Source organism: Mandrillus leucophaeus, unplaced genomic scaffold (genome assembly GCF_000951045.1).
Source record: "Mandrillus leucophaeus isolate KB7577 unplaced genomic scaffold, Mleu.le_1.0 Scaffold274, whole genome shotgun sequence".
NCBI lineage: Eukaryota > Metazoa > Chordata > Mammalia > Primates > Cercopithecidae > Mandrillus > Mandrillus leucophaeus.
The window spans coordinates 632,246-646,691 of NW_012102854.1; the positions used below are offsets into that span (position 1 = coordinate 632,246).

The 14,446-nt window shown below is 45.3% G+C and overlaps 1 pseudogene; it reads right to left on the reverse strand.

Annotated features, from left to right (window-relative positions):
- Positions 1-6,087: 6,087 nt before the first annotated feature.
- LOC105543051 lies at positions 6,088-7,446 on the reverse strand (annotated as a pseudogene).
- Between the last annotated feature and the right edge of the window lie 7,000 nt (positions 7,447-14,446).

Sequence of the window (14,446 nt, forward strand, 5' to 3'; positions counted from 1 at the left end):
ACAGGTGTAAACCACCGCATCCAGCCCCGCATGTTGCCCAGGCTGTAGTGCAGTGGCACAATCTTGGCTCAATGCAACCTCCACCTCCCAGGTTCAAGCGATTCTCCTGCCTCAGCCTGCCAAGTAGCTGGGATTACAGGCATGCACAATCACACCCAACTAATTTTGTATTTTTAGTAGACATGGGGTTTCTCCATGTTGGCCAGGCTGGTCCGTGATCCGCCTGCCTCAGCCTCCCAAAGTGCTGGGATTACAGGCATGAGCCACGGTGCCCGGACACTCATGCACTTTTGCAGTCCGTCTCCTCCCCAACCCCTGCCCCAGCCCCTGAAGGCCGCTGTTCTCCTTCCTGTCCACAATAGTTGTACTTTTTCTAGAATTTCATATAAATAGAATCATATAGTATTTGATCTTTTATATAAAGCTTCTTGTACTTAACATAGTGCTTTTGAGATTCATTCATGTTGTTGCATATGTCAGTAAATTATTCTTTGTTTTCTGAGTAATATTGCATTGTGTGGACATCTTCCAATTTGCTTATCTGTTTACCAGTTGATAGAGAATGGGTAGCGTCCAGTGTTTGGCAGTGTGAATAAAGCTACTATGAACATTCAAGGGCAAATTTTTTTTTTTTTGAGATGGAGTCTCGCTCTGTTGCCCAGGCTGGAGTGCAGTGGCGAGATGTCGGCTCACTGCAAGCTCCGCCTCCCGGGTTCAGGCGTTTCTGCTGCCCCAGCCTGCTGAGGAGCTGGGATTACAGGCGTGAGGCATCATGCTTACCTGATTTTTGTATTTTTAGTAGAGACGGGGTTTTACCATGTTGGTCAGACTGGTCTCAAACTCCTGACTCCAGTGATTTGCCCACTGAGCCTCCCAAAGTGTTAGGATTACAGGCTTGAGCCACCACGTATGGCCAATAATTTTTTTTTAAAGGAAAATAAGTGCTAGTGAGAATGTAGCGAAATTGGAACTATCATACATTGTTTATGGAAATGTAAATGGTGTAGCTGCTGTGGAAAAAAGTTTGGGGGTTACTCAATAAACTGAACATAAATTACTGTATGACTCAGGAATTCCATATATATATATATGTGCTTTGTGTATGTGTGTGTGCGTGTGTGTGTGTATATATATATACACACACACATGCTATGCATTTTTTTTTAAGACTTTTTTTTTTAAGACAGAATCTTGCACTGTTGCCCAGGCTGGAGTGCAGTCTTGGCTTACTGCAACCTCCCCTTCTTGAGTTTAAGTGATTCTCATGCCTCAGCCTCCCAAGTAGCTGGGATTACAGGTGCACACCACCATGCCCAGCTAATTTTTGTACTTTTAGTAGAGACAGAGTTTTACCATGTTGGCCAGGCTGGTCTTGAAATCCTGGCCTCAAGTGATCTGCCCACCTTGGCCTTCCAAAGGGCTGAGATTACAGGTGTGAGCCACCATGCCTGGCCCACTTGTATATATTGAGTATATACTTAAAAGAATTGAAAATGAGTGTTTAAACAAAAACTTGTACACAAAGTTTATGGCAGCAATATTCACAATAGCCAAAAGGTAGAAACAATGCACTTCTATCTACTGATGGGTCAACAAAATGTGGTACATTCATACAATAGAACAGTATTCAGCTAGAAAAAGAAATAAAGTATTGATGTATTGATGTATGCTACAGCATGGATGAATATTCAAAATTTTATGCTAAGTGAAAGGAGCCAGACATAAAAGGGCTCATATTGTATGGTTCCATTTATATAAAGTATCTATAACAGGCAAATCTATAGAGACAGAAAGCAGATTAGTAGTTGCCATGGCTGGAGGAAGTAAGGAATGCAAAGCAACTTAGAAGGTATGGGGGTATATTAGTTCTTTTTCACACTGCTATAAAGAACTGCCCGAGACTGTGTAATTTTTAAAGAAAGGAGGTTTAATTGACTTACAGTTCCGCATGGCTCGGGAGGCCTCAGGAAACTTACAATCATGACGGAAGAGGAAGCAAGCACGTCTTACACAGCAGCAGGTGAGAGAGAGAGTGTGAAGGAGGAACTGTCAAACACTTATAAAACCATCAGATCTGGTGAGAACTCACTCACTATCACAAAAACAGCATGGAGAAAACTGCCCCTATAATCCAATCACCTCCCATCAAGTCCCTCCTTCAACATGTGGGGATTATGGGGATTACAATTTGAGATGAGATTTAGGTGGGGACACAGAGCCAAACCATATCAATGGCTTTTATTTTTATTATTATTATTTTTTTGGGGGGGTGGTGATTAAATGTTCTGGAACTGGATAGTGGTGATGAAAGAACACCATGAATTCAGCTGGGCACAGTGGCTCACGCCTGTATTCCCAGCACTTTGGGAGGCCAAGGCAGGCAAATTCGGGAGTTTGAAACCAACCTGGCCAACATGGTGAAACCCCATCTCTACTAAAATACAAAAATTATCTGGGCGTGGTGTTGGGCACCTATAATCCCAGCTACTCAGGAGGCTGAGGCAGGAGAATGGCTTGAACACGGGAGGCAGAGGCGGAGGTTGCAGTGAGCCGAGATCGTGCTGCTGCACTCCAGACTCCAGCCTGGGCGACAGTGCCAGACTCTGTCTCAAAAACAAAAACCACTGTGAATTCACTAGGTGCCTCTAAATGTTATGCTTTAAAAATGGTTAAAATGGTGACTTTTTATATTATGTATATTTTGCCACAATAAAAACATTTTTATTGCCTTCCTGGTGTTATGACATGGAACTTTTAACTCCAACTCACCCATCCTTTATCCAGTTCTACCTGAGCACCAGAGCCCTCTTACATCTTACATCCCTGCTGACTTGGCTCTGTCTTATTTGCCCCATGGCTAAAGCTCTCATCCTGCTAGTCACCAACTCTCCTTCATTACCTTCTCACAATAGACATTTCTCAGATCTTCAGGCTATCCACAATTGTGACCCCACTTGTAATCAAATCCACAAAGGTACAAAAGATACAAAAGGGAATCTGGCATAGAAGAACTATAGATAAGACCAGCTGGAATTAAGAAAGAGATTACTGCTCCCTGAACTCATTGTTGTTCACTGAAGGGTGGAAGGTGGCCTTTTCCTTGGCTTCAGGGAGATATTTATTGTGTGTTACACTGAGTAGACCATGAACTAAGATACCTAGTGTGTGGCTTTTTTGGCACAGAAGTTTTTGGAATGACTATCAGCAAATAGCATCCCAGAAAGAGAATTTCAGTTCCAAATGATTTAATTGAAAAGTTCTACCAACCCATTCAGGTTAAGAACAATTCCAACCTTACATAAACTTTCCCAGAGAATAAAAAGGCAGAAACAGTGACTTCTTTAATGAAAATAGGATCACTGGCCGGGCGTGGTGGCTCACACCTGTAATCCCAGCACTTTAGGAGGCAGAGACGGGTGGATCACGAGGTCAGGAGTTCAAGACCAACCTGGCCAACTTAGTAACCCCGTCTCTACTAAAAACACAAAAATTAGCTGGGCATGGTGGTGTGTGCCTGTATTCCCAGCTACTTGGGAGGCTGAGGCAGGAGAATCTCTTGAACTCAGGAGTTGGAAGTTGCAGTAGGCTGAGATCATGCCACTGCACTCCAGCTTGAGCAACAGAGAGAGACTTTTTCTCAAAAAAATAAAAAAAAAAGGAAAATATGATCACCTTGATTTCAAAATCTCTCAAAGACAGTATGAGAAAAGAAAATTATGGGGTAGTTGTATTCATGAAGGTAGATACAAAGTTCTTATCTAAATCATTAAGGGAACTAGATTTTTAGCCAACTAGATTATGACCAACTTGAGATATTTATTCCAGAAATGCAAGTTTGAATTATTTAAAAATCAGTTAATATGATTCCCCACATTAATGTATTAATTTAGAAAGAACCCCAGGATCATCTCAAAAGATATAGAAAAGATGATAGAATTTCAAATTCAGTTATCATCGAGCCTCTTGGAAAAATGGAAATACAAGGAAAGTTCTAAGAAAGGATATCCAAGGAGAACTTTAAGCACATTTTTTGATGGGCACGGTGCCTCACACCTGTAATCCCAGCACTTTGGGAGGCTGAGGCAGGAGGATTACTTGAGCCCAGAAGTTTGAGACTAGCCTGGGCAATATAGTGAGACCTCATCTCTACAAAAAAATTTAAAAATTAGCTGGGTGTGGTGGTGCTTGTCTGTAGTCCCAGCTACTCAGGAGGCTGAGTCAGGAGAACTACTTGAGCCTAGGAGGTAGAGGCTGCAGTGAGCCCTGATGGCACCATTGCACTCCAACCTAGGCGACAGAGGGAAACCCTGTTTCAAAAAAACAAAAACAGCATATTTTTTACTTAATGATGAAATACTGAAATCTTTCCCTTTAAGATCAGGACCAGGGCAAGAAGACCTGCTACCGTCACTGCTAGTCAATAGTCTACTGGCTGCATCACTTGGTGACCAAAAAAGGCTCTATCATCTGCAATGCTTCTCGTTCTGTGCTAATGATAAAATGTTACTCCAGCTTCATACTAATAAAGTCATTCCAGTGTGAAGACACTGGTTGAGTCTGACATATTAATGTCACATGTCTCTTTCTGGAGAGTCATGTATTGTGAACTCTTCAGTGATAAATGGAGGTGAGACAAGAGAATAGGTCTGGAGGCAGGGAACCTAAGGCCATTCCCACTGACTTCTTAGAACTGAATCAAAATGAAAATCCTGTCTCTCCACACCCAAGTAACAAAAGAATCAGAAGCTACCACCTTTGCACTGTGGTGCAGAAATCAATCAGACACTTGCATAGGGCATAACTTTGTAACTACCTTTTAGTATCTGATTGGTCCTGCCTTCCACAACCAATCAGACTGGTTGTGGGCCATTCCTTCATTTACATAGAGTGTAACCAAGTAACCAATGGGAAACCTCTAGAGGGTATTTAAACCCCAGAAAATTCTGTAACCAGCACTCTTTGCGCTTAAGCCTGCTCCCCCTCTGCAGAGTGTACTTTTGTTTCAATAAATCTGTGCTTCCGTTGCTTCATTGTTTTGTTGCTTTGTGCATTTTGTCCAATTCTTTGTTCAAAACATCAAGAACCTGGATGACTACCATGAGACAAGAACTTAGCTTAAATCCCTACTACAATAATAATAGTTAGATTTCTCTAACTCTGTAAAGATTTCAGTTGCTATCAAAACATTTACATTTCTAATATATACAGCTTTTCGCTTATGGAGACGCTTTGGTGAGTGTAAAGATTTGACTTTCAGTGGAAACATTTACCAAACAGTAATATGTGTATGGCTTCATTTTTTCCATCCTCTGCATTTATTTGGTTCCTTCCCTTGAAGACTTTTTGAGTATCAGGAAGCATTGAGTGAAAGCCAAACACCTCAATACATTTATTACATTAACTTAGTTTTTCTCCCATCTTGAATGAATGAGAGCTAAGCTGTTTACATTTATTACATATAAAACATGTATTAGGTTTCAGACATATGTGAACACTCTATCAAGGCTTGACATTGATAAATACACTTCTAAAGTGTCATTTAATTTCCAATTGCAAACGTCCCTAGTGTTATATCTCTTAGATATCTCCTCTGTGGCCTCTCCAGGTGGCTACCTTGTGTTTTGAGGAGATTGCTGTGCTAGATAGAGGCTGTAACTAAACAACTTCTCTTTACCTATATCTATGGGAAAATTAAGTTACATGTATGATACTTCGTTCAGAGATTTCTAGTTTACTGATTTTTTTTCTTTTTCTTTTTTTTTTGAGACAGAATCTTGCTCTTGTCTTCCAGGATGGAGTGCAATGGCATGATCTTGGCTCACTGCAACCTCTGCCTCCTGGGTTCAAGTGATTCTTCTGCCTCAGCCTACCGAGTAGCTGGGATCATAGGTGCCTGCCACCACTCCTGGCTGATTTTTGTATTTTTAGTAGAGACGGGGTTTCGCCATGTTGGCCAGGCTGGTCTCGAACTCCTGACCTCAGGTGATCCGCCCGCCTTGGCCTCCCAAAGTGCTAGGATTACAGGCGTGAGCCACTGTGCCCGGCCGATTTTTTTTTTTTTTTTTTTTTTTTTTTTTTTAGTGACAAAGACATGGCTTTAATGTTATCCAGGAGACAGCTGATTCACATAGGGTTATTGAACACTAGAATCTGATCTTGAATCTGTCATGTCAACAACAGACAAATGCATTACAATTTAGGGAAAGCTGTTTTCTGGGTACCTCCCACATGTTTGCAGAAGGCGGCTAGAATTTGCTTCCAGGCATCTACCTGGGCCTTAGAATGAGCCCTGGCTCCCCAATCCACATCACATGTTTGTTCAGTAATTTGTGAAGGGAAGCTGGGCACAGAGGGAAGTAAGGAGGCTCAATGTAAAGCCCAGTCCCAGGGTAAAAAGACGATCTGGGCTTTTTCTTTTCCATGGGCCTGTAACCGTTCAGAGACTGGGCATACAACTCACTCCTCTGGTTATGGTCATCCTGACCAACAATGAAAACGATGGGGCCCTGGGCCTTCTCTATTGAAATCATGCTGGGGTTCTCATACCCTCCTACAAGATCATTCCTTATATCCACGACGTCCACGAGGCCTGAGAAAGCTACCTTGATTCTCCTCAGGTCATAGCCCAGTCGTGGAATGCTATTCTGCTTCTAGTTTATGCCTCTGTTCCCACTGATCCCGGAGCCATTGATGGAAACTGGCTGAGACATTCTTCAAGAATGAGGCCATTGAGAGACAAATATCAGTTCCTAGAGAAATGCCCCAAAGCCCAATGCCTGGACCTTTTACCTGGGGATGTTGAAACATGTAGCATAGGGCTTCTTCGAAGTACTCCAGGAGTATGTTGTCCACGTTCTTGGGAAGATCTTCAAAGTTATAATAAGCTAGAGCCAACGTGACAAAGCCACGGCCAGCAAGGAGGCTGGCTCGATATTCCAACAGGCTCCCTCCGATAACCAAAGATGCCAATGATCCCTAGGAAGGGTCCAGGTCTTGGCGACAGGAAGGGCGTGGCGCGCACCCGGCCCGCGCGCACTGACTCGCGCCGCACCCCCAGCGAGAAGAAGCCGCGCTCGTGCCGTGCGTGGCATAGCAGCCGTCCAGGCTCGGGGTCATGGCCGTCCAGCACCTCCAACTCCACGACAGAGGGAATCTGTACATCCCGCTTCAGAAAGCGCCAAAAAGACTTCTTGGATTCCAGGGCCCAGAGCAGTCCCATGGGCTCGAGCCCCCGAGGCTGCCGCCCAGCACGGGCGCGCGCTCTCCAGCTCGCCGCGGGCGTCGGCTCAGTAGCGCGCGTGGGCCCAGAAGAGCGTGCCCTTCTTGTCGCGCAGGGGCGCGCGCGCAGTGCGACCAGCTCCTCCGGGGCCAGGCCGCGCACGGCGATGCGCACCGCTTGTCCCAGCAGCCGCGGCCCGTGGGCTCCAGGATCAGCGTTGCTGACATCTTGGAGCCGGAGCGGGGAATCCAAAGGTCGAGGCCCGAGGCCCGTCCAAGATCGTGGCAAGTGCGCCGATTGTCCAGAGGGCGTCCGGCGTCTCCTGGTGCCGGGAGCGGCCGGTGGCTGAGCAGTCCCAGAGAGCGCCTGGGACTTTAGACCAGTTACCCCGGCGCCCTGGACTCGTCTGAGGCAAAAGGAGCTAGACTCGTCTCCTGGGTCCTCTCCTCGGACCCCGGGGAGCGCAGAATTTTTTTTTTTTTTTTTTTTTTTTTGAGACAGGGTCTCGCTCTGTCGCCCAGGCCGGAGTGCAGTGGCCGATCATAGCTCACTGTAATCTCGATCTCACAGGCTCAAGCTATCCTCCTGCCTCGGCCTTCCGAGTATGTGGCATGAGCCATCATGAGTATAGGCATGAGCCTTCACGCCTGGCCTAAGCCATCACGCCTAGCCTGATTTTTTTTTTTTTTTTTTTACTTGGAAAAAATATATACTTCACTCCCACAAAGTATATTTTAGACTCCTGCCCCATTATTCCTAGAGAGTTATAATTTCCAAGTAAAGTAAAAACAAAAAAAGTGGTGAAGACAGAAGAGTATTTAACCATATCCCTGTAGAAAATTTTATTGAATATTCTAAGGAATGTACTTGTCCTTTTTGTGTCTCTTGGTAGAAAAAGAATAAAAATTAAACTCAGCCTAGTATTTCCAAAGTTATAAGAAACACTCTTGCACATAAGGCTACTTTGGGAAACCTCGTTTCCACCACTGTGTTTATTTACACTGAGTGAGTGACAAGGCTCTGTAAAGACGCAGGGGAATTGGTCACTAGCAGGCAAAGCAGACATCAAGTACTGTAAGAAATCAGAGACTGACTTCAAAGAAAACTCAGCGTTTACTGATAAATTGGGTTATAATATTACCCCACCAATGGCTAGCCTTCATGCCATGAAAATGCATCCATGTTAATGATGTCACTGTCTTACCTAACTGCAGGTGATGGCTGCCATGACATAGAAATGACATTGAACTTAAGGAAAATACGATACTGTGCAAAATCCTTGTAAAAACCAAACATCATAAATGCATTTGAAGCACAGTGTCTAAGCCACGTAAAATCAAACACCTGATAGTTATTAGCTGGCCTTCTATAAAGAAAGCTTTTTTTCTTTTTGCTTATTTAATGGGGTACAATCAATTATAGACATAATTGATGGCATAGGGAAAATAATTATTTCAAGTAGTTTTTAAACACTAGCTGTATAACTAAGAGGGACATATAAAAACAGGGATTGGCAAACTTTTACTTTACAGGGCCTGATAGTAAATACAGTCAATCTTCATTCACAGATTCTGTATCTGTGAATTCATCTACTTCCTAAAACTTTTTTGTGTAAACTCAGAGTCAATATTTGCAGCACCTTTGTGGTTATTTGTGGACATCTGAAGAGCGGTGAACAGTTTTGAGTCCCTTAATAGGCATGTTCTCAGCCAAAGTCAAACAAAGTGACTCTCTGTCTTCTTATTTCAGCTCTCATACTGTAAACAAGTGCCCTTTTTACCGTCCATTTAGTACCTTGGCTTCTCGTATTTTTGTGATTGCTGGTGATTTTGCTGTTTCAAAGGGACCCCAAATGGAGTAGTGCTAAAGTGCTGTTGAATGTTGCTATGAATGAGAAAGCGGTCTTGTGTCTTATAGAAAAAATACATGTGTTAGATAAGTTTCATTCAGGCATGAGTTATGGAGCTGTTGGCCATGAGTTCAAGTGTTAATGAATCAATAATATATATTAAGGTGTTTAAATAGAAACACAATAAGGCTGGGCACGGTGGCTCATGCCTGTAATCTCAGCACTTTTGGGAGGCCCAGGAGGGTGGATCACCTGAAGTCAGGAGTTCGAGACCAGCCTAGTCAACATGGTGAAACTCCGTCTCTACAAAATACAAAAATCAGCTGGGCATGGTGACATGCATCTGTATTCCCAGCTACTCTGGGGGCTGAGGCAGGAGATTTCTGGAACCTGGGAGGTGGAGGTTGCAGTGAGCCAAGATCCCACCACTGCACTCCAGCCTGGGTGACACAGTAAGACCCTATCTCAAAAAAAAAAAAAAAAAAAAAAAGCAAGAAAGAAAAAAGAAAGAAAGACAAGAAACACAACAAAATAAGCTTATGCATTCATCAGTTGACTAAAATGTGACGAGATGCTTACAGGAAGCTAACCCTGTATTTCCCCTAGAAGCAGTGGAATGGTATGCACTAATTCCATGTTTGCAGCAAGTTTATAGACCATAACTACTGTGAATAGTGAGAACTGACTGTATTTTAGGATGCGTGGGCCATCCGGTCTGTGTAACTACTCGAGTCTGTCCTTGTAGTTCAAATATAGCCATAGACAGTACACAACCAAGTACGGCTATGTTCCAATAAAACTTTTATTTATGGACACTGAAATTTGACATGTATGATTTTCATACTTCACAAAATATTCTCCTTTTCATTTTTTTATTATTTAAAAATATAGAAATGGAAAATACAGGAACGGGCCGGGCGCGGTGGCTCACACCTGTAATCCCAGCACTTTGGGAGGCAGAGGTGGGCGGATCACTTGAGACCAGGAGTTTGAGACCAGCCTGGCCAACATGGTGAAACCTCATCTCTACTAAAAATACAAAAATTAGCCAGGCACGGTGGCGGGCACCTGTAATCCCAGCTACTCAGGAGGCCGAGGTAGGAGAATTGCTGGAACCTGGGAGATGGAGGCTGCAGTGAGTCAAGATCGTGCCACTGCACTCTAGCCTGGGCAACAGAGTCTTGCTCTGTCTCAAAAAAAAAAAAAAAAAAATACACACACACACCCCCATATATACCATTCCTATTTCCTTAGCTATACAACAACTGGCAGCAGGACAGATTTGGCCTGCAGGATATAGCTGCTCTAAAAGAACTGCAATCTGATATTTCAATTACTAGCTTTGTTGTTAGCAATAATATTGGTGTTGCAATTTTAAACTTTTTATAACGATTTAGTCTAAAACTAATAAATATGTTAATATTGCTAGGAACCAAAATTTGTTAAAGAAAATAAACAGGAATATAAAAGGCAAGAATAAAACCTTGTGATGTTAAATTTAGATTGGTAATGTGAGTATGAACTCATGCTTTGGGTCTCAAGTTTCTTGCCCTGCTTTAATAAAGGGAAAACAATGCCTGATCTAGAACCCAAGATATCTGACTCCATAATCCTGGGCTGTCTGATTTAGCCATACTGCTGCTTTTATTTTTTCTTAGCCTAGGCCTTCTCAAATCTTCCCTCACTTCCCCCTCAAAATCCCTAATAAAGAAGGAATCTGGGGCAGAAGCAAATAAACTATGCCAGGAATCTCCTATAAAATCTTAATGTAAAAGTTACGCTCATTTGCATTCTCCCCCATAATAAGCCTGTGATTAAATGCAAAATAAATACGTAATTTTTAAAAATGCGCTTTTCACCAAATCCTGCAGTCAAGCTGATGCTCTTGAGGATGCAACATTCCCCTCTCAGTTTCGTAGTTGAGGAGAGCGAGGCTCTGGGTCACAATCAATTATCCAGTCACTTCGTCACAGCCCCGCAGGCACACACCCACCACACAATCAGGGGCGTCGTTTCTCAGACACACACTGACTCACACGATCTCCAGGAAAGATCCGAAGAGGAAAACAAACATCAAAAAAACCGCGCCACATTAAAGTTTATCGTGGGTTATATACGCGCTCACAGAAACGCAAGCGCACGCACTCAGTCAACCGGGTGGTCTCACAGTCGCCCACGGTACTCTCAGTCCTACGGAGCTCGACTCAATTCCAGTCACACAATCTCTGTCACAAACCTCATCCCGGTCATCCCCGAGTCTGCCGAGTCACATCGTCTCAAATCCCAACCAGCCACACCCAGTGAAAGAATCCCACTCAGGACCGCGCCAGGGACAGGACCGTGCCAGGGACAGGACCGCGCCAAGGACAGACCCGCAGCGCCGTCCTCGCTCACAGAGCTCCCTAGTCGGCCCTATGGAGAGGCGGTCGCGGGCGCCTTTCTTTAACGCGCCAGCCATCTGTCCCCGCTCCCTTCCAGGCCCTGCCGCCCTGTCCGCAAGCGCTAAGGGACTCGAAGCGCAGCCTCGTTGGGACAGGCCTAGCTCCGGCTCGCGGTTCACACAGAGCGTGGGGCTGCACCAGTGAGCGGACCCTTGAGACTGGCCGCGCCTGCGCACTCCGTGAGTGCGCCCGGCCCTCCCAGCAGCCCCCGCGCGCAGCCCGTTAGGCCCGGGGGATTGTGGCCCGATCCGGCCGCGGCTCCCTCTGTTTCGGCATCGCTGTGCCTCAGGTTCGCGTCCCGAGTGAGCAGTCCTGGCCCGAAGCGTCGGTCCTGGCAATCCGTAGGAAAAGCACTGCGGCACGGGGTAAGGAGAGGGGAGCGGGACCACTGCAGTATCGCAGAGCGGCGGGACCCCGCGCCTCAGGCCCGGGTGTGTGTGTCGTGGGCGTGACGGGGCCGGGGCTGGGATGTGACGGCGTCTGTGCGGCTGACTTGGGTGCAGAGCCTATTGTATGAGCGAAGGTTGTTGTGGCCGTGGAGTGCGTGACTGACCCCAGCATCCTCTGCCCACACCGGGCCCAGCTGCAGAGAAATGGCCCTTGGTTAGTTTCTGCGCGCCAGAAAAAAGACTCCCAGCAGAAAGGCTCAGACTAGGCCGGGCCAGGTGGCTCACATCTGTAATCCCAGCGCTCTGGGAGAGCGAGGCGGGAGGATCGCAGGAAGCCAGGAGTTCGAGACCAGCCTGGGCAGCAAAGCGAAACTCCCATCTGTACCAGAAATTTAAAAAATAAGCCGGGTGTGGTGGCGCTCTCCTGTGGTCCCAGCTACTGGAGAGGCTGAGGCGGGAGGATGGCTTGAGCCTAGGAGTAGGTCGAGGCTGCAGTGAGCTATGATAGCACCAACTGCACTCCAGCCTGGGCAACAGCGGAACAAGGCTCAGACCCGACCTTGGGATAGGAATGTTAGAACTGAACGAGCCCCCGCTCCCGCCCATGCTTGCTCCTGGAGGGACTCCCACGCCGCCTCCCCGCGGACCCGGACCCATGCACGTCCACTCACAGCTCTGAAGAGTCCAGCTGCAGGTTTCAGAACCACAGCATTGCTTCCAGGAAGCTACTGTGAACTCCAGTTCCAGCCCCGGGCATCCATGACCCTGATCTTCCTTTGATACTGGGAAGAGTTAACAACACCCTCTCTCTTATGTTACTCTGGTTATGTGTGGGTGGGCGGTAGTGGCATTGTGCCTAATTTAACCATGCGAGGCTGGGCTGCAAGAAAAGCCAGGTTCCCTTCTTAGCCAGTCCTGCCCAACTCTTTAAGAAAAGGGGTCTGAGGGGGAGGAGGAATGAGTTGCTGTTGCCTGTTTAAGTCAAGGTCGAGGCGAGTGGGTGTTTCTGCTTTCTTCTGTGAAATGCATTCTTATTTCTTAGGACATGAGAATATTTGTTTCATTCTCCATAAATGTCCTGTCGATTGAGTTGATACCTAGGTCCGCTCCCGAGAGCCTGTATGCACATACCGGTTTGGTAGATATTTTTCATTACTTCTGTGGGCCTTCTTTTAATTACTATGTGTAAAGCTCTTAGAACAGAGATTAATAAAACATTTTGCAAGGATTATACATAATATAAAACTAGTTTCTTAGTGGAGAAAAAGAGATAAACAGTTGTTTACCACACTGTTCTGTCTGCTTTGGTATACTTTTACTGAATTTAGGAATGTTACTTGATTGTGTTCATTCATAGAAGAATCTTGATAGTGAAAATAGCCCGTCGTTTTGATGAAGAACAGTTAAAGAACTGATGGGTGTTACTTATTTGTGCCATGCTGTTGTTTATTTTCCCAAAACCCACTCATGTCCCAGGCTTATAGAATCACAATTTTCTTAACAACTAAAAGATATTCCCTCTTCACAACTCTGTTTTTAATTTTATTTGTATGAAAATAGTTTAATTGGGTGGGCGCAGTGGCTCATGCCTGTAATCTCAGCACTTTGGGAGGCTGAGGTGGGCAGATCACCTGAGGTCAGGAGTTTGAGACTAGCCTGGTCAATATGGTGAAACCCCGTCTCTACTAAAAATATAAAAATTAACTGGGCATGGTGGCGCATGCCTGTAATCCCAGCTACTAGGGGGGCTGAGGCAGAAGAATTGCTTGAACCCGTGATGCAGAGGTTGTGGTGAGCCGAGATCCTGCTATTACACTCCAGCCTGGGTGACAGAGTGAGATTCTGGCTTCAAAAAAAAAAAAAAAAAAGAAAGTCCTGGTTTAAGCTGCCAACTATTTTTAGTACTATTCAGAACAGATTTTCTCCATCCCCTACCACCCAGTCATCTTCACTCTATAATAATAAAATTTAAGTTGCCCGTAGTCTCACCGTGCAGAATAAACATTACTATTCTAATGTTTGTTTTTCCATTTTTTTCTCTGCACTTGTGCACATGTGTTTGTTTTCCAAAATAGAATCACAACAATTGATCATTTAAGGAGACAAAGACTCTCCAACACTTTGTTTGAAAAACGAAAAAGAGGTTGGGCGTGGTGGCTCACACCTGTAATCCCAAGACTTTGGAAGGCCAAGGCGGGTGGATCACCTGAGGTCAGGAGTTCAAGACCAGCCTGACCAACATGTTGAAACCCTGTCTCTACTAAAAATACAAAATTATGCCGGGTGCGGTGACTCACGCCTGTAATTCCAGCACTTTGGAAGGCTGAGGTGGGCGGATCACGAGGTCAGGAGGTCGAGACCATCCTAACACAGTGAAACCCCACCTCTACTAAAAAAATACAAAAAATTAGCCGGGCGTGGTGGCGGGCACCTGTAGTCCTAGCTACTGGGGAGGCTGAGGCAGGAGAATGGTGTGAACCCAGGAGGCAGAGTTGCAGTGAGCCCAGATCGTACCACTACACTCCAGCCTGGGCGACAGAGCGAGACT